The sequence below is a fragment of the Periplaneta americana genome, chromosome 15 (assembly GCF_040183065.1).
Source record: "Periplaneta americana isolate PAMFEO1 chromosome 15, P.americana_PAMFEO1_priV1, whole genome shotgun sequence".
NCBI lineage: Eukaryota > Metazoa > Arthropoda > Insecta > Blattodea > Blattidae > Periplaneta > Periplaneta americana.
The window spans coordinates 41,460,944-41,482,595 of NC_091131.1; the positions used below are offsets into that span (position 1 = coordinate 41,460,944).

At 33.2% G+C, this 21,652-nt stretch overlaps 1 protein-coding gene across 3 annotated transcripts in view; it reads right to left on the minus strand.

Moving 5' to 3' along the window:
* Positions 1–2,243: 2,243 nt before the first annotated feature.
* Positions 2,244–21,652, minus strand: part of LOC138714818 (scoloptoxin SSD14-like) — a 270,565-nt gene continuing 251,156 nt past the window's right edge. For all 3 annotated transcript variants that reach the window (XM_069846978.1, XM_069846979.1, XM_069846977.1), the window contains one exon: positions 2,244–21,370. The gene's annotated coding sequence lies outside the window, so the exon portion shown is untranslated. The remainder of the gene's footprint in view (positions 21,371–21,652) is intronic.

Below are 21,652 nucleotides of genomic sequence, written 5' to 3' on the forward strand. Positions count from 1 at the left end.
CTGTGCTTTTTTCTTTCTCCTGCAAAATCTTTTTAAAAACACATTGTGGATTTTTGGAGGTGCAGCGACGATATAGAGTGTTAGTTGAGGGAAAAAAAGACCTTTGGCGAGACTGAGACGTAGAAATTTAAATATGGTTTATTTAAAGACGCTCGCAACTGCAGAGGTTATATCAGCGTTGCCAGTGTGCTGCAATTTTGTCCCGCAGGAGTCTTTTATATGCCAGTAAATCTACTGACATGAGCCTGTCGCATTTAAACACACTTAAATGCCATCGACCTCGGCCGGGATCGAACCTGGAACCTTGAGCATAGAAGGCCAGCGCTATACCAACTATGCTACCGAGGGCGACCCAAGACGTAGATGGAAGGATAATATTAAAATGGATTTGAGGGAGGTGGGATATGATGATAGGGACTGAATTAATCTTGCTGAGATAGGGACTGATGGTGGGCTTATGTGAGGGCGACAATGAATCTTCGGATTCTCTAAAAGTCATTTGTAAGTAATAGTAGTGAACAGTGGCGGCTCGTGAACTTGTGGATTGGGAGAGCTGCAGTAGATTTCGGTACATACAAATTTCACTTCTTGATACCATTACTAATAAGTATAGGACAAAAATAAATGGACTACATATCGAAAAACCAAAACTTCCTGACTTAGTTGGGAGATGTCTGTGGGACCATTTGCTAATCCCTAAGAAAAACTAATATCATCGATTTCAGTCTGAATTTCAGATCGGCAGACCTCAACTTACAATCTACCAGTTCATTCTGAATTGTCTTAGAATAACCTTAAACAGTGGCATGTTCCAAATGATTTTTGAGAGGCTCGTTTAGATTACTCACGAATTGTAGCAACCCATGAAACACATCAGGGTTCTTCGAATCGTTTTTTCACCATGTCCCCTAAGGGGAAGTTCATATTGGCCACAAAATTTGATACAATCAATATTTTTTTTAAAATAATTTCACGATTTTTTCTCACTTCTTGATTATGTTTGAGAATGTTTGTTCTGTTCGTTTCACTTAATTGCACAGCAGTATGAGTTGCGTAACATAGCCAATGAAACAACATTTCTTCAGGTGAGACTGCGAAGATCGTGCATTTTGCTTTTTAGGGGCAAATGTCCTAAATCTGTCACACCACTCCTAGTCCATGCAGCATCACCACCGAAGAGGAGGCAAGGAAAACAAAATACAGATTTTTTTTGTTCACATCCACGTAACCATAAATGCTTAGCGTAAATTTCATTGTTATACTTCCTTACATATATGCACTATTTCGGCTGGATGAAGCTTAAGTAAGATTTAGTCAGGTAACGGACGACCCTTTAATTTCACTTCACTACATCAATATTCTCCGCAAGGGAAAGTTGAGAAAAATAAAACTAATATTCTGTAATTCACACACACTCATGCTTGCAAATTTGCACTGGTTAAGTTACGGTATTAAGACGTCACACCAAAGCAACACTCAGATGTACTGATGGTCAACAATTTTCTAAAACTGGAAAAGAAGTCTCTTTCGTATTTTACGTGCTATATCAAAAGGATTCTACTCGGGCAATCATTTTGAGTTAAGGCAAGTATTAGGTTCTGCTGGAGGTTGGATATATACGTAATAATAAGGCAAAAGAGAATATTAATTTCGTTATATTAACTGGATAAGATTCTACAACAATAAGTATGTGAAAAGAAAATAAAAATTTTGTCATTAAGTTTCAAGGGAATAGTGAATCAATTTGACGCAGCATTACAATAGCGGTGTGGGAGGAGAGGAAAGATCCCTTGTGGCCTGGCTCTGCAAGCCACGCAGCGAGACATGGGTTTTAAACAGCGGCAGTTTCCCTCTGCTTCCCTTCACCTCTCTACCCCCTGACCATGCAAGACACACTCTCTATGAGCTGACCACCCTGCAGATCCCAGGACGACTTTGAATGCAGTGTCAATTCCAATACAGTTGACGCACAAAAAGATTATGCATAAGATAATAGTACATATTCCTGGGCAGATGAAATATAAAGCAATTTACCAATAAAAGCTGTAACAATTCTTCTACAAATTAAAATAAATATTATTTTTATTTTGCTGTCAAAGCAGGGAGTGCTGCAGCTCCGCAGCTCTTATGAACGAGCCGCCCCTGGTAGCGAATATCACAAAAGCAATTCAGCAGCTGTAAATAATGGATAATTCATTTACACTAAAGTGCATAGGAATGTAAAGGAAAAAATTAACCATCTCTGCCTATTTTGCACAAGCCATATTTAGTAATCAGTTTGTCTAAGGTTACATAGGAGTTTTTTTTGTATTGTCTCTTCGCCCATTCATTCTACATGACCTAACCATACCATTAGGCCTACACAGGAATTTACCATGAAATATCTTCATTCTTGAGGATTTCTTTCAGTACCGTACTTGTTTACATGTAATTCTGCTTTTAGCTGTTGCTCCTTTTACGTTCATTATGCCCTTTATTTTCTATTACTTTTCCATAATTACGCCTGCTGATCATCTCCAATAATTATCATTAATCATTTGCCAGATCTCATGAAATGTTACAGTACATATTTTATTGTAATGCTTGCTGTTAGAAAATTTGTGATATCGGTATAATTTCAATGGAATAAAAGAATTTGTTTCATAGCCTTGTTGAAGTTTATTATGATTTTTATTATAAATAAGTTGATAAATCAAAACATACTCTTTTCATGGTTTTAAAATATTCAACTCTGTAAAATAATACTTTCATGAGGAGATCGACCAATTTCTGATGATATGTTGAACATACATTATAAATTAACAGAAGAAATGTAGCATATTACAACATATTTCATTTCTACAATTCAAATGAAATTAACATCACCTATTTTTACCGAATAGACATGTATGCAAAATATTAGAAAACAAAATAATTTACGTGAGTACACATGACAGACAAGCGACTAATTAATAAACAAGAAAGATAATATAAATTGTCTATATAAATATAATTTTAAACTTGTGATGAATAACAGCATTTACATATGACCAAGGGAAGTAAAAATTAGGAATAAAAATCTGTTTAACAAGTAAAAGAATCCAAAAACTTTAAATTTTGTACCCTAGTGCATGTGTTTTATATTATATTTCATCATGCTGAGTATTGACTGCCTAGGTGGTGAAACAACTGGCTACATAGCGTATTTTAGTTCAGATATGATTTTTTATTCATGTAAGAAATATTCTGGGACCCGGAAACTTTAAGGTGCATACTCGGAATTAGTTTGTACTGATAAACATGAAGGATTATATATTTTTATGTCAACTATTCACTTATACAGACACTGTTATTTCTCTGTGTCTACTTACATTAAGTAAATTTATATTTTTATTTTGATATTTTTACATTAGGCCTGCCTAAGTGAGATTTTCGAAGTTAGATTATCATTGCCATTTCAAATCAGTTATTTTCGTTATTTTCTTAAACGTAGTTCATAATGTAATGATAACGATCAATTATTATTGTTATTGTGACACAGCTATGTACTCCGCTTTTATGTGATTTAAAAGTATTTAACAAAATCAACTATTGAAGATTTTGAACTAGATAGTACCAGTATGTCACAAGTGCCAAAACATGTAAATATCCTTTCTTATAGTTCAGATATATGAACTAAACTTAGGATTACATACTAATCGAGACATGAATTATTGTACCAAAATGTTTAATAAAAACTCAGTAATCATTTACTTTTATGTAGTAGTTGAGAAGATTAGACTGAAAATGTAATTGTAGGTGCAGTGTAATTATCTAAGTTGTGTCATGTAATAAGCTGATATGTAATTAATTAAGATGAGATGTAATTAATTAAGGTCATAATATAATTACTTAAGTTGGTAATAGTTGGGTGTAATAGAAATACTTATAAGTTGGTTTACATTTGCTTACTGTAGGCATTATTATAGCACAGTTTTTATTTATAGTCCTAGGTTTATTGCGTCTATTTATTTATAGTTAGAAGTAAATTTACGTTTATTTTATTTTTTATTGATGTAATTATTGTAAATTTTATTAATATAATTATTGTAATGTTATTATTGTATAGGCCTATTATATATCACTGCCACTGGGTGTATACCCGATTGTAGTGTTAATAAATACATAGGCCTATATACATACATAAACATTATCTATCCTGAATTAGACTTTTTCTTAACTAACATAAAATCAACACAACATAGAAGACCATAATTAATTTATATTAAATTTATGAGGAAACATAACAATGACTGCTTATGTAAATGAGGGTTTACAAAGTCTCCCCACACTCTCTGTGAAGTTAGTGACATAGGCCTACAGTAAATTTTTTCAAGCCAGTCAAGACAGCAAGTAGCCTTTCCAGGATTCAAATTATATATTTCAAATAGAATATACAATAGTAATCATTTTGGTCCTTCAAAATGTTTCAAAATTATATCTTTACATCTCAATAAAATAATGCGACAACAATAATTAAGACTTCCTTTCTTAAAATTTGATAAATGTAAGGTACAAATGAACTATACATCTTGATTACACACTTTTAACACTTTATATCCAGGGACGTCGCTAGGGGGTTGCGAAAGGGTGCGCAAGCACCCCATAAAAAATCGGAGCACCCCTTTCCGCACCCCAAAGGGCAATTTATTAACAAAATACTAGGCATAAATTATTTTGAAGAACAAAAACAAACAATTTCTTGGATGTGAAAAAACAACTACGTCCCATAGTGTATCGTAATGGATGTGATGAGCAATAATAATAATAATAATAATAATAATAATAATAATAATAATAATAATAATAATAATAATAATAATAATAATAAACAGATGTATAGTATGCGCGCAAGTGCATGAAAGAACATTTTGGATTTTTTATGTACCACATTTTTACAGCTCGCACCCCATTTTTAAATCTCGCACCCCCCTTGCTCTGATCCTGGTGACGTCACTGTTTATATCACTTAAGAATTTAGTTATAACAACAACTTTCATGTGTTAAAATGAAAACTAGTTCTGAAGATGACTGATACGAACTCGAGACTAGTTAATTAGGTAATGCACCACTTACTTTTAATTTCAACACCTACTAAATTCTTAAGTAAACAAAAGAACTCTTTATGAAGGAATCATACGATCGATAATCGTGGTCAGAGAAGTGTAGTACCAATTTCATTGTAATGAAAATGGAACAACACTAAATAAAAATAAACAAGTAAGTGTATTATATATATACCGGTATTTTTTAATATTAAAAATCAGTAACATTTTGATATATGGTATTATCTAACTGGCGTCTTTTGAAAGTAAAATTTTGTAGTACTGACTCTAAAAGTTATTCATTTGTTTCTGTGAAGAACACGACTGCACTCGAGTTATCAGTGAAAGAAAGCCAAGGTGAAACATGCAAAGGCTGTGTGGACAGCAGGTCCAGTCGCGTTTCTAATGGAAGACTCTGTATTATTCATAAAAGAAAAAGTGCCTGCACGTCATTCAATATTACTGCGGTAATAAAATGATTATATCTTTTTTATTCTCAACACCACACTGATAAACAGTCAGAGTCTCTCTCTAAGAAAAATATATTTCCATTATACATGAAATTATATAATGTAGTTAAAGCTATTAAAATTGTTTTTGAAGTTGCACAGACTGTTCAGAAAGAAGTTACAAACGTTAAAGGCGTATGCAACCTTTGTTAGTTAATAAAATAAATTCTACACAATCGAAGTCCAGAAACAAATGCTTTTCAAGTTACACTTGATTTTATTGTTCTTACTATAAGCAAGATTTTCTGCCTCTGGAAAAAGAACTAAGGAAGAGACTAGTGAAGTGTTTTGTATGGAGTGTGGTATTCTATGGGACAGAAACATGGACATTACGAAGTTTTTCTTAATGAGGTTGTGCACCATCCTACTGGAACACCGTGTCTATGTGGTTTTCCTATCGATTCAATAGAAAAGGTGCAACGCAGGGCTGCAAAATATGTAAAAATGGAAAGGGGACATGATGAAAAGATAGTAAAAGACTTAGGGTGGGAATTTCTCAAATCAAGGTGACGAAAAACTAGACTGACCGCATTGTTTAAGGCACAAATGGGACACAAAGCATGGAACGACATCACTGCTAGATTAGTAACACCATCATACTTAGGCAGGACTGACCATATTAGGAAGTTTAAATGCAGAAAACAAAGAACGGACGTGGCAAAATTTTCATTTGTTAACTGGACTATAGTAGAATGGAACAGCTTACCTGCGGCAGTCTTTCAGGGTGGTCCTCTCAAAATCAATACATTTAAGGGAAGGTTCAGAAGATTAACCTGAAAATGTAATTGTAGGTGCAGTGTAATTATCTAAGTTGTGTCATGTAATTAAGTTGATATGTAATTAAGACGATAATTAAGTTGATATGTAATTGATTAGGGTGATATGTAATAATTACTTAAGTTGATAATAGTTGGGCTTGATAGAAGTACTTATAAGTTAGATTTACTTTTGCTTATTGTAGGCGTTAAATAGCATAGTTTTTATTTATAGTCCTAGGTTTATTGCATCTATTTAATTATAGTTAGAATTAGATTTACGTTTATTTTATTTTTTGTTGTTGTTTTCTAATGCCAGGCGTTTGACAATAAAGTCATTTGACCTCTTGCACTCCAATATTTTTCAAAGACATTATCATGGTCGGCCACTGAAGCACAGATTTTGAGGTGTTCCGAATCCATTTCTTGGTTTGAGTTGCACAATGGGCAGTTAGGGGACTGATATATTCCAATTCTATGCAGGTGTCTGGCCAAACAATCATGGCCTGTTGCCAATCTAAATGCAGCTACAGACGATTTTCGTGGTAAATCGGGAATTAACTGTGGATTATGATGCAGAGTTCCATTTTTTCCCTTGTGATTGTGTTATCAAATTTTGTTTGTTGAAGTCTAAGTATGTAGATTTAATAAGACTTTTCACAGAGTAATATGTAGATTTAGTAACAGGTCTGTAAGTAGCAGAGCTGCCCTTCTTTGCTAATGCATCCGCATTCTTGTTTCCCAGGATTCCACAATGGGATGGTATCCATTGGAGAGAGCATTTTAGTTACTTCTGCTGTTTGAGATGAAGGTGTGTGTTTAGAGACTATTGATAGAATAGCTGTTTTGGAGTCTGACAATATAACTTTATCAATATAACCATATCAATAAATTTATTGATGTGGCATAGAAGAATCCTGAGACTTTCACTTATTGCAACGATTTCTCCATCAAAACTTGTTGTTCCATATCCAAGAGATCTATAAAGTGAGAAGAGACAGCACGTAACACCTGCACCAGCACCTTGTTCTCTGGAGATCAAGGATCCGTCAGTGTATAAATGAAGCCAGTTTTGTGGAGGGTACCTAATATCAATTGTCTCTAAAGACAATTGTTTCATTATTTCAGTGTTTACTTCTGAGTTCAGTATTTCTTGTGTTAACTTTAGATTATATTCTATATTTAATAGAGTTAAAGGGTTTGGTTTAATTTGTAAGTTTTCTTTTAAATTCGGGATATTGATTTTCTGTTTTAATATTTTATTTTTTTATTACTGCAATTATTATTAATATTTATTGTAATGTTATTATTGTAGACTATATTATATTATATTACTGGCACTGGTTATATACCCAATTGTAGTGTTTAATAAATACATACATACATGTAAGATCACACGTGGGAGGGATTAACATCACCATCTGAATTTGTTGTGTACACCATGGTGGGAACATTGAGATCTAATGTGATCAAAATTCCCATCCTTCTGCATTGTATTCACAGATTACTGAAAAATAAATACAGTAGTACGCCTAACCATTCTCATGGTACAGCATTTTCATGTCTTAGATCACCTGTATTTTGTTATATATTTTATTGGATATTTATAAACAACAGTTTAATAATAAATAAAATCAATTGTATTATAGAAAATTATGACACTACCATGTTCTCCTTTGAAACATACCATTTCTCTTCTAATACGAGTAAAGACCTAAGATCTGAGCAATGAATCCTTTCAGGCACAAACCTAGGCACAGCCTCTCCATATATGTGGACATTTCCTGTACCTAAATGCAAGCGATGATCAGAACAAATCAGAAGTACCGTACCTACATAAGAGGGAGATTGAAAGACATCCTCCTTTTGCTAGTAGCTGTAATTTTACTGGTACCGGTACATACTTCAACAACTTTTCCTTAGAGGTCCTTCGGAAATAAAAATTAACATGCTTAATATACAATATCTGTACATCGCTAAGCAATTTTTATATTTTTGAAAACTTAATTAGAGCCTTAGTTCAAGTGTCTCAAACTACCAGCTGCAGACCATTCTTCAAAAAATTACATATCTTGCCATTACCCTGTATTTATATTTATGAAACCTTAAATTTTATCAAATATAATTTGCATAGCTTTCCTTCAAATTCAGGCACACACCAGTACAATACAAGAAATAAAGATAATATTTTTATTGAAAGTTTTAACTCAACTCTATATAAAAACAGTTTCATTCATGCTGGTCTTCTTATGTATAATAGCCTACCAAATTATCTTAAAGAAATATCTGCACATCAGAAATTTAAGAAAGCTCTTTATAAAATTTGAATCAAAAACTGTTTTTTACAGTATGAACGAATTTATTGAAAATTGTCATAACTGAATAGAAAAAGAACGCCTTACTTCAAAAAATTGTACTTCCTCTTTTCCAGATCCTGACTTCGAGAAGGATGTCTTCTCATGAAGGACACGATGGTTGAAATTGATTCCTGACTTCAAGACATACTGCAAACGGGACTTATAGCTGAAATCAACCGACCTGTAGTTTTCTTCAATCAAGTTCAAAGTTTTGTATATTTGTATTTGTGTTGCATTTAATTATAGTTATTACTTTTATGTATATTATGTAATTAATTATTAGTTTGTAAATATGACATGTCCCATATCATGTATATGATCAGTGGATGCAGTAAATGATTATGATTATGATTAATAGTTATTTTTTTAATTATGAATATGTGTGTATTTAGTTCAACCAGAAAGCGTTTATCTGATAACTATGAAGTATGTAAGATAGTTAATTGAACTTTGCATGTATGTATAGTTCTTTTCTGCGAACGACATACTTTAAAATGTGTAATGTTGTTGTTGTTGTTTTCTAATGCCAGGCATTTGACAATAAAGTCATTTGACCTCTTGCACTCCAATATTTTTCAAAGATATCATGACCAGCCACTGAAGCACAGATTTTGAGGTGTTCCGAATCCATTTCTTGGTTTGAGTTGCACAATGGGCAGTTAGGGGACTGATGTATTCCAATTCTATACAGGAGTTTGGCCAAACAATCATAGCCTGTTGCCAATCTAAATGCAGCCACAGACGATTTTCGTGGTAAATCGGGAATTAATTGTGGATTTTGATGCAGAGAGTTCCATTTTTTCCCTTGGGATTGAGTTATCAAATTTTGTTTGTTGAAGTCTAAGTATGTAGATTTAATAAATCTCTTCACAGAGTAATACGCAGATTTAGTAACAGGTCTGTAAGTAGCAGTGCTGCCCTTCTTTGCTAAATCATCCGCATTCTCGTTTCCCAGGATTCCACAATGGGATGGTATCCATTGGAATAAAATATGTAATAATGTAGAATGTATAGTTGGCCGGGTAGCTCAGTTGGTAGAGCAGCTGGCTACAGACTGGAAGGTCCGGGGTTCGATCCCAGCTGATGACAGGATTTTTTCTCGTTGCCAAACTTTCAGAACGGCCCCGAGGTTCACTCAGCCTCCTATAAAATTGAGTACCGGGTCTTTCCCGGGGGTAAAAGGTGGTCAGAGCGTGGTGCCGACCACACCACCTCATTCTAGTGCTGAGGTCATGGAAAGCATGGGGCTCTACCTCCATGCCCCCCAAGTGCCTTCATGACATGTTACTGGGATACCTTTACCTTTACCTTTTAGAATGTATAGTTATTTTTAATAATATTGCTTAGATACTAAAAAAAAAATAAAAAAAAAATTAATGTTCTACAATAAAGATTTTAGAGTATGGTACGTTGTTCATATACTGGTAAAAAAACTATACTTACATGCAAAGTTCCGTTATAATATCTTAAGTACATTTTGAGTTATCATGTAAATGCTATTAGACTGAACAAAATACTCCATCAATTTTCATATATAAAAGAAAATAACTATTAGATTTTGTAAAACATTAAAATTGTTTAGTGATGTACAGATAGTATATATATATATATAAAGGATGCCAATTTTTATTTCCAAAACATCTATAGATTCTGGGGAAAAAAAATGCTGAAATACCAATAAAATTATACCAGTGAAAGGAGTACCTCCTCTTTCAAAATGCCTAGTTAAATCAGCGAGAGCAATGAAGGAACTTCACTTGTACCGATACAAAACACAAGTGAGCCATGAATTAATAAATAAATCTTCAACATGTGAATGGAAATTTGTTCCGGAGATTGCAATTATGTATCATATATGCTGGAAGGTACATCCACATCATATGAATGGAAATAAGTAAATAAGGTACCGGTAAGCCTGTTTTTTTTGTTTTGATTATGGTAACCATGGAGACTACCACCTGCTTCGATCGAGACAGAGTGTGTTCATTAATAATTCTGCAGTGCTTGGGAAAAGTGACAAGTCGGTTTTCACAAACCTTTTTTGATAATTTGACAACTTACGGAACATCTGCTCGCTTGGAAAAAGAGACATAAGTATTTCTCCCATTACAATAATTCATACAGAAAAAAATCAAATCGACATAAACCAGTGTAAGTTGTCAATAAATTATCAAAAAAGATTTGTGGAAACTGACTTATGTCACTTTTCCCAGGCACTCCAGAATTGTTTTTTTTTAATTGGGTTATTTTACGACGCTGTATCAACATCTAAGGTTATTTAGCGTCTGAATGAAATGAAGGTGATAATGCTGGTGAAATGAATCTGGGGTCCAGCACCTAAAGTTACCCAGCATTTGCTCGTATTGGGTTGAGGGAAAACCCCGGAAAAAACCTCAACCAGGTAACTTGCCCCGACAGGGATTCGAACCCGGGCCACCTGGTTTCGCGGCCATACGTCTAGAATTGTTATACGACTTTAGAGACTCACTGTATGTGAAAAGGTTCTTCGTCTGACAGCATTGAAAACTAAATACAGGACCCGTCTGTTATTGCTTGTAAACAACTTGCTTTTGTGTGTTTGTAATGTAGATCTATGTACGAACTAACTTTTAAATGGAAAACAAACGCATTCATCACATTAAAAAGAATTAGGCTTTGAACTTAGGTTTAATAGATGCGGTTTTAATATAAGTGTTCGCTTTTGTCAGAAAATGTGTTTTATTTCTTTTATACATGTTAAGTTGTTTTTATTTCGTGACTCACTTGATATTGTACCATTGAGAAATACTGCACAGTTAGCACCACACATGACAATACTGTGTGAAGGACAATGTGACCTGTCTCACTTCCGTTTTGTTCTGATCACATATTGCACTTGGATACATAGCAACTCTTACACAAACTACCGTACCGGTACTATATATGAGGCGTTCAGAGATAAAATGGATCAAGTCACAAATTTTCATAAAATGAGTTTAAATAATTTTCTGATTATCTGAAGTTGGATCTTTTCCGAGCAGTAATGGATCAAGTCTTAATTCCAAGCATTCGCCGGTAGGTGACACCAGTCAGTTTTGGCTCAGATTATTTGTTCACGATGTTCTGAGCCATAGTGGATCAAGTCACCAATGCATTGCATCAATTAACATCACAATTGTTTATATTTTATAAATCTAGAATTTGAGAATGGAGCAATAAAATTATTGATGGTGAAATTAGATAATCCACTAGAGCAAGTTAACTTTAAGTCCTATTATCTCAAAACTACGTCTCATGGACTTGATCCACTTTAGCTCTGAACGCCTCATATGTTAATAGGCAATCACAAAGACACAAACAAAAATATTCCAACCCAAATGGTTGGTAATTCGTTAATTTGAAAATTAACTGTGGATATCATAATGTAGACAAGCATTTACGTTTAGGTTTCATAAAATACACCTAAAGCACTCATTACTTTAGGACCAAGTTAAATAAAGGCAACAAATATGCAATATTTTCTAGAGTACAGTACTCCAAAATCTCATGTTCAATCTAATTCTACAAGCCTCGTTCATAGGAATTATGCAATCAGTTATTCCCAGAAGTTCAGTTGGACCAGACTGCACCAGAATGATGTTCCGGAAAATAAAAATATATTTTTTTTATTCCCAGCACAAGGACCTATCTGGAAAACCAAATCAGGTCGTCCTTAAAAAAATTGCATTTTAAATACGAAAAACCTATGAGTTGCTGTAAATAATTTTATCCAACTAAACAGTTGGTTATTCCTGGTGGTGATCATGTTCTCACTGCTTTTCTGTTAAACAATTTCCTGTCTTTACCTATTTTTATTGGCTACTGTTTGTTCCTTACCATGTCTGGAGAGAGATTCAACTATTTCTGGGTCTGGAGATAAACGAAGAGTGCAAGCTCATCTTCGATTAATTGAATAAAATTTAGAGTGAGATGTAAATCTGGTGACGTTAGCCTCTTAACTTTTAATTGATTAACTAGTGGACTTACTCGTGTTAATTATGTAGAACTGTGCGGCTTACAGCTGTTTCAGTGCTTCATGCACCATCCTCAGAGCCTACTAGATCACGGCGTAATCTCGAACTTCTCTGCCTGTTATGTGGGTGTGTTTGATTGTTGAAAGGTGTTGAAGAGTGGAGTCAAATAGTGTGTGTGTACTGAAATTGATCTGTGTGTTGAGAATTTGATCGGGGTGTGTTTTAGTGTGTATATTTCGTATTGTTCTAGTGCAGTGACGTCGCCAGGATCAGAGCAAGGGGGGTGCGGATGGGGTGCGAGATTTAAAAATGTGGTGCGAGCTGTAAAAATGTGGTAGATAAAAAATCCAAAATGTTCCATCATGCACTTGCGCGCATACTATACATCTGTTTATTATTATTATTATTATTATTATTATTGCTCATCACATCCATTACGATACACTATGAGACATAGTTGTTTTTTCACATCCAAGAAATTGTTTGTTTGTTTTTGTTTTTCAAAATAATTTATGCCTAGTATTTTGTTAATAAATTGCCCTTTGGGGTGCGGAAAGGGGTGCTCCGATTTTTTATGGGGTGCTTGCGCACCCTTTCGCACCCCCCTAGCGACGTCCCTGTTCTAGTGTGTTGAGTTTTTGGTTCTTGGGTTGTATGTGTAGGATTTCCATGTCTGAAATAATCTAAAATAATATAGAAAGTGCATTAATACTTCGTTTACGGTAACAAAATACGTCTATTGCATATTTAAAGGACATAATTTCAATGTATTATAAATTCAAAGAACGAGATATGTTTGATACAACAACTAAATAGAAGCTGACTGTAGTGGTGTACGTGAAAATTCCGATTGATGCAACAACAATATGAACAAACATTTTTAACCATCACGGAGCTATGCAGCTAATGTGATTGTTGACATTCAACCACTTCTAAGAGATTGCATACACCTTCCATCATTAAAAATGTATGTGTTTTATAAATTTTAAATTTTATTCCTCCAGATCATTCTTCATGAAATTTTATATGGCTAACATCTTCAATTTAAAAGAAAAAGTATTTACCTACAAAAAACCTTTTGGAATTGCGAATTTTCAAAAATGTCATTTCGCGATTTGTACCAAGATGTTTAATATTACTAATTGCTGGCTGGTATTATGTTTGTATGGTAGGATATTTTAATGCATAACTTAGTCAATTTTATAGATACCGGTACCAGTATTTTAAAATTTCTATCAATGATATGAAGCTAAAAGTTCTTAGTAAATTAATATAAGGAAAATGCAAACCCATTTTTTTACCCTCAAGGATGTATGTAATCCCTTAAAACAGATTAACGAGGTTTTACTGTATTGTACTTTGAATATCAGAGGACTTTAATGTCTTACAGGATTCCTGACACACCTGTCCACAAGGTACGAAACTCTATGAGCGACAAATTACTGATAATTTTTTTTACTCGAACCCTCTCATTTAGAGTCAAAGTGCTGTAAACTCAAAATAGGTGACTCATAAATTTGCTTGCTTTCTGAAAAAAAAAGCATACTACCGGTAACAATTTTTTTTTTAAGTTTTTAAAAAAACATCCATTATTCTTAGTCAAGTCTGCAACTACTAACTTTTTACCTAACAAGATAACTAGGTACGTATATTCCATTACAGTGGCTTGTAAAATTAGATTTTATACTTTGCATAGGCTGCACAAATTATAGGAGAAAGTACACAAACAGTTCAAATTTCTCTTGTTGCTATTCTATTTCTTCTTTTCACAACACTGTTGCTTCACTCACAGATGAGGTCATAGGCTTGTTAAAACTAAATTCTTTCTTAACAATGTTAGGCTCTTGAATTTTCTTACTGAAATGTGAATTTGCTATCACACAGATATGTTTTAGTTTATATTTACAATATCACTTCTTTTTGTAACATTAATATCTATTTACTTTTATTTTAATCATGACAGAACTATTAACAACTTTTCTACACTAGTAACTAATGATGGTCGCTACAGTAATACGATATGATATGAAGGGTTCAGAGCCATAGTGGGCCAAGCGCCATTTATTAAAAACGGAGGAAGCAAGGGTTAAAGTTAAGTGAATACCATAGTTTAATGAAGATTGATATACCATTTAGTTTTAATGTGTATACTTTATATTACTTGCTATATGTTTCCATTGAATTATGGTAATAACTTCATTTTAACCCTTGTTTTCTATGGTTTTAGTACATGGTGCTTGGCCCACTATGGTTCTGAACCCTTCATATGATATGATATATATTTGCTGTCAACATTTACATTCATGTAATGTGGATCTCACAATTTTGTATCCGGTGCCACAATTACATTCATTACAGATATACCTTTTGTAGACGATCTTATAATTTAACTTTCGACCCCATTTAAGCTATAGTACCAGTAATAACTCCTTACGGATATAGGCCTAATTAAAGAGCTCGTTCCCAAAATGAGTTTAGCTTAAAATTACTGAAAGTGGCCCAAGTTCACAGATTAGTAGATTATTTCATCAACCTAAGTGGACTTAATTGGAAGCCAAGAGATAAAATGGATTAAAGAACGTTATATTTTAACACAGTGAAGTTTTCAATGTTTTTTTTTTTTTTTTTTTTTTTTTTAATTTTCAAACTTTCAACATATTTTAAATAAGCAAATGTTATAAAGTGAATCGAAAACAAATTAACATTATTCTATGGTTGTTGTTGTTACAATGTGATGTAATTATTGTAAAACATTCTTAGCAGTAGCATAGCATGGCTTCTGAAGAAGGAAGCAACCAAGATTAAATTAAACTTATTAAATAATTGTTCTTAAAATTCATTAAAGGTAAGAATATAATTTTACATCATTATTAAGAATTACAGACGTTTCAGTAACTAAAAGTAATACTATGCTAAGAGTCTTACATTATCGTTTATAATGCAGTGTATTAGTTTTGAAATATTTTGTTTAAAAGTTTGATATTTTTATTTTAAATGAGTATGTTATTAATATTCATTACATATTATGTATTACGAGAAGAAAGAGGATGCAATATTGCCAGACTGCTGAAACTTCCAACTCAATTTTCTAATTAATCATGCATTTAATCACAAAACATAACATAGGTTTTCTATTCATTTAAGCATACCCTATCGCCCCTTTCAATCTGCAGGATTATTTCACTTCCACTAGTTCCACCCTGTATATTATTTGACTCCATCATCAGGGGAAGGCAAGGAAAGGGAAACCTATATACCGGTATTGGATTCATGGATCTACATAATGGAGAACTGCTCTCGAAAATATACCCAACACACAGTTTCCTTTCCATGTTCTTCCTGACGATTCAACTGATACATAGTAAAGGTATTTCTGCATCCATGACATGCTGCAAAACTCAAAAACATCGTACAACATTCTTACTCCAATCAAAGACTCCCAGGAAAGAGTTCTGAACTTTTAAAATAGATTTTCTAAATGTTGGTAAAAAATATCATTATCATTTTTCTCCCCATATAATCTTGAAAACAAGTTCACCAAGCTAAAAACAAGATCACTTTATCCCTGATCATGAATACCAGTCACAAGTTGTACAGTTATTTTGCTCTCTTAAAGACTGTCCAAAAATGGCAGTGGCGTAACGTCAATGTAAGCTAAAAAGCTTAGCTTCCCCAGTTAATAATAATTTCATAATAAACCTGCAGTTTATGGAGAAAATTATTTATGAATTTTAACAGAATTTATATTTAAGTGTTTAAATATTGTGATGCGGCAGCGCAGGATGATTTGTGATGCAGCAGTAAACAAGAAGCCTGAACACACCAGCTTCCAAGCAGACTGGTTTCTTCTGTGTAATCCACCCCGCAGATTTTCCATCCCTTTCTAACTAAACTACCCTAGTCGCAAGGCTCGCAAGAAGCTAGCTTTAACATTTAAAATAAGTAGTTTCCGAATTATCCCTTTTCGTCAGTTGTGTTCAGTTGAAGTGTTAGTGTGCATTGTGGCTGACATAATAAATAATGAGCGAAATACAGTTCCTGACACTAATTTACTTGAATGTTTTAGGACAATTGTATTATCAAGACTGACTTACGAACAAAAGTGTGATTTAAAAAACAAATGACCGACTCCCTTGCTGTCAATGAAGGACACAACCAAAAGACAGACGCATACTTACGTAATGATACTAATATTGTGATTTCTCTAAGTATGACAGGGAGTGAGCTAATGTTATACGTATACGTGAAATCATATTTTACTACGTACCATTTGAGGTCATGCCTTATTGGTGTTACTTACGATGTTCCAACCAATCTTCGACTGCTGACTTGAAATTGACTACTATTTATTTTAAGACTGTATTTTTGTAATACGTTTTCTCATATTGCATGAAAGACAACTTGAGTTAGCTTCCCCTGCTCAAAATTTCATGCTACGCCACTGAAAAATGGACCGAACTTGTTTTGAGATCGAGCTCTTTGATGTAATAGGCTATACTTCTTTTGTTCTCACTTACCCGACAAGTTTCATTTCAAATAAGATGAACAACTGTATACTCTTACAAGGCATAATTTATAATTCTAAAATTACAGCGATTTCGATTTTCTGATCTTTAATAACATTGAGCCCTTTCATTAATAACACGAGCTGCCACTGCTCGTTAACATACACAAACTGATTTAATATGAAATATCTTCCTGGTTTATTAAATATACAACAATGAACCTCTTCATGACAAAATAAGTTAAAATACGCAATACTCTAAATCTAAAGGAATGTAGATTATTCTATTCACAGAGCTGAAATGGAAACAAATTCCAACTGGCACTTTATTATGGAAGAGCGTGAAGAAATAGAAGCCATTGAAACAATGAGAGGCCGAAAATCTAGGGATGATGCTACAATAAATATGATTCCTCTAGACTGCTAAACATTGTTTCATCTTCAGCATAATACTATTCTTGTACAGTGCCCTGTTCAGTTTCGTAACAGTCTGAAAGCAGATTGAGTACTACCAGCAATGAACTTCACTCAGTCCGCAAAATATGTAGTCTATTGTTTATTACTTAAGGGAAGACTCCTCTGAAAATCATGAAAATTTTTCCAAATTTTTTTTTAGCTATTTCACTTATTCAGAATTTATATTTTCATACCCAAATGGATTCAGCTCAATTCTGATTACAAATACTCGTATGTTTACACTTTTTAAATTAAGGCTGGAAGGGGGCGTGGAATTTAAAGAGCTGTCAAAATTGTTTTTCATCGAAGAATTCTTTTTTAAAATTTCTGATTACAAATCTAGTAACTTTTTGTTGGCTCCCTGAAGTTACTAGATGAATGTAGCGGAGGAGAATATTAATTTACATAAATATTCATTTTATTTTTAAATCTATTTTTGTGTTCATTTTTGTTGATTCAACACCAACTTTTTTATGCCAAATATTAATCAATCTGGATGAAATTTTTACTGCAAGTATTTATGAGGTACCTGCATGTTTCTATGCATTTATTTTGTGAGAAATGCTGCTAGTTTATTTTATTAATATTTTTCTTAATGCTGCTAGTTTATTTTATTAATATTTTAAGAAAAATATTTTTCTTAATGCTGCTAGTTTATTTTATTAATATTTTTCTTAAGAAAAATATTAATAAAATTAAAACTAGCAGCATTTCTCACAAAATAAATGCATAGAAACATGCAGCTACCTCATAAATACTTGCAGTAAAAATTTCATCCAGATTGATTAATATTTGGCATAAGAAAGTTGGTGTTGAATCAACAAAAATGAACACAGAAAAATAGATTTGAAAATAAAATGAATATTTATGTAAATTAATATTCTCCTCCGCTACATTCATCTAGTAACTTCAGGGAGCCAACAAAAAGTTACTAGATTTGTAATCAGAAATTTTGAAAAAGAATTCTTCGATGAAAAACAATTTTGACAGCTCTTTAAATTCCACGCTCCCTTTCAGCCTTAATTTAAAAAGTGTAAACATACGAGTATTTGTAATCAGAATTGAGCTGAATCCATTTGGGGTATGAAAATATAAATTGTGAATAAGTGAAATAGCTACAAAAATTTGGCAAAATTTTCATGATTTTCAGTGGAGTCTTCCCTTAAGAGAAGAAGAACCCAGAATAAAAGGTGGGAGAAAGTACCGGTATGTTAGTGGTAGTGTATGTGACGCAATAGTGATACTGTTCATTAAAAATATGCAGACTTCATCATCAGTTACTGATCACTGCTCTTGTGCTTAGGAAGTGAGAAGTTTAGCTATTAATTACAGTTCGTACTACAGACGTGGACAACTTATTACACTAAAACATTTTTTTTGGAAACATAATATAATTCGTCAGATCAACTATCAGTATAATTCACAGAGTCTCTATTGTTGTAAATATGATTGCTTACATCTTCTGGTATATTTTTCAAATTGTTAAGTATATTTTTTTCTGTCCATGTTGGTACTATTGGTGTTTTAATTATATACTGCAGAAGATATTCTCCCATGGCCTGCAAGAAGACCGGACATGAACGATATTGAAAATCTGTGATCTATGCTGAAGAAGAAAGTGAACAAAAAGAGGCTTACAACGAAACATGGACTCATTTAAGCACTGTCTGATATCTGGCTAAATGATGCTGATATTCAAAGAAAGTGTCAAACTTTGGTTTCCAGCATCCATGACAAAATCAACGTGTTAATAAAGAATAAGGGAACGTTCACAAAATATTAGTAACTTCAAAACTCAATATTCTGTTCATTATATCTGTGCAAAATACATTTTTGTTCATTATTTCTACCGATAAATACAGCTTCGTTGCACATATAATCAATTTAGTCTAATAATGTCCACGTCTGTATATAGGATGATCAGGACTAATGACCCGTGCTTTAGGAATCAGTTCTATGGCCCATTTTGAGCACAAAATGTCACATGAACATGTGTCTGATTATCGATCATTAAGGAGTTACAGCTGATTGAATTCTACGAAAGTAGCTGTAGTTTTGAGCAGAACTAAGAGTTGTTCACTTAATATAGAAAGAAATATTAATTCAAAATACTGCATTAATCATAAAATAAACATACCTCAGTCTGGAGGCAGATTTTCAAATATCTTCCTTCCACTTCAATGAACTTGGGCATACAGATGTGAATGGCACTTAGTGTTCAGTATCTAATGATGGCTATCTCTGATAAGTGCAGCCGATAATCACCAGACCTATCTTCCCCTTCAACCCCGTACTTCACGTCACAGCACAACTGTCCGTTTAGTTTACATTCCAATGACGCAAGCAACTCCAAAGCCAGATTCACAGTATGACCTTTGAATTTTTGCGAATAACTTTGAAACTAATGATAATTGGACTCATGTTCATATGACATTTTATGCTCAAAATGGCCTGCAGAACTGATTTCTAAAGTGCAGATCATTAATCGTGAATCGCCCTGTATTATGAAATTACCTCCTCTCTGCTTCCAACTAATTGGAGGGAACTCATTTACTTGCAACTCTGCGAAAAGATACAGTCTGACACATTTATTAATAACCCATGCATAAAAAGGAAAAAAAATAGGAACAAAAATATATTTTTAAATTTCCACATTGAATGTGTAATTTTGAATTATTGACCAAATGGGAAATCATTAGGACGCCCCATTAAGAAACAAAAAATACCTTGTAGACCATAACACTTTTCTATTGGACTATAACATGACAAGAAGATGAAGATTATGATGGTGATGATGATGATATTAAATAAGTGAATGTTGTTGTAAAACGTTTAATACAAATTCAACCTAGTCTGCTTTTCTACCGATAGGTATGCCACATGTTTTGCAGGCAAAGCAATGGTCATTGCCAATAAATAGACTGCTTGCAAACCGTTGCATATCTAAAAAGTGACACTGTACATCATTACCTTGAATTTAGGCGTAGCATTCTTAAATCCTGAAACATTCTGATTAAAATGTTTAAAAATATAATCAATGCACAGCATTAATTGGTAAAGATTCATTGATATAACACAATCATGCCTTCAGCTCTGTCCACACACAAACAATGCTAGCCTTAATGATATGTTTTATTGTATGAATGTTGATTAGACCATATGCTAACCAGTTTGGAAAGTGAAATTCGGAATTATTTCTCTAAAATTAGAACTTGAGTATATAGAAATAGGTCATTTTTTCCAGCTTACCACAACCTTAGCACCATCTTCAATTCAATAATTAGCATTATGACAACATTTCCAGCATTAATTGGTAAAGATTCATTGATATCATACAATCATGCCTTCAGCTCAGTCCGCACACAAACAATGCTAGCCTTAATGATATGTTTTATTGTATGAATGTTGATTAGACCATATGCTAACCACTTTGGAAAGTGAAATTCGGAATTATTTCCCTAAAATTAGAACTTGAGTATATACAAATAGGTCATTTTTTGCAGCTTACCACAACCTTAGCACCATCTTCAATTCAATAATTAGCATTATGACACTTCCAGGTGAGCTTCTTATGATTCTTGAAATTTATCTTCACTTGGCCGCCATTGTGAAAATCCTTCTTCTACTCAAAATGAGTCATAATGATGATTATTGATTATCACATTAGAGTTGTATGCCAGAGATTTCTGAACCAAGCAGCGTCAATATGGGCACAGATCACTTTTGCATACAGACTGGAAAAAAAAGACAATATTAATTTCGTAAGAGTTATTACTGATGAAGGGATTTGTGTTTCTTTATTGACGATGAGTGATTTTTTTTGTCCATACTAGTATGGTGTTGCAGAACACATCACAAACAGCAACTATAGCTACAGCAACAGCAACATAGAAATAGAAATGAAAATTCTATATATCCAACCGAAAAAACAGTAGAACAGTACGAAATATACAGACACAAAACACACTCAAACACATCCTCAATACACAACTAAATTTCAGAACACACACCGTAAT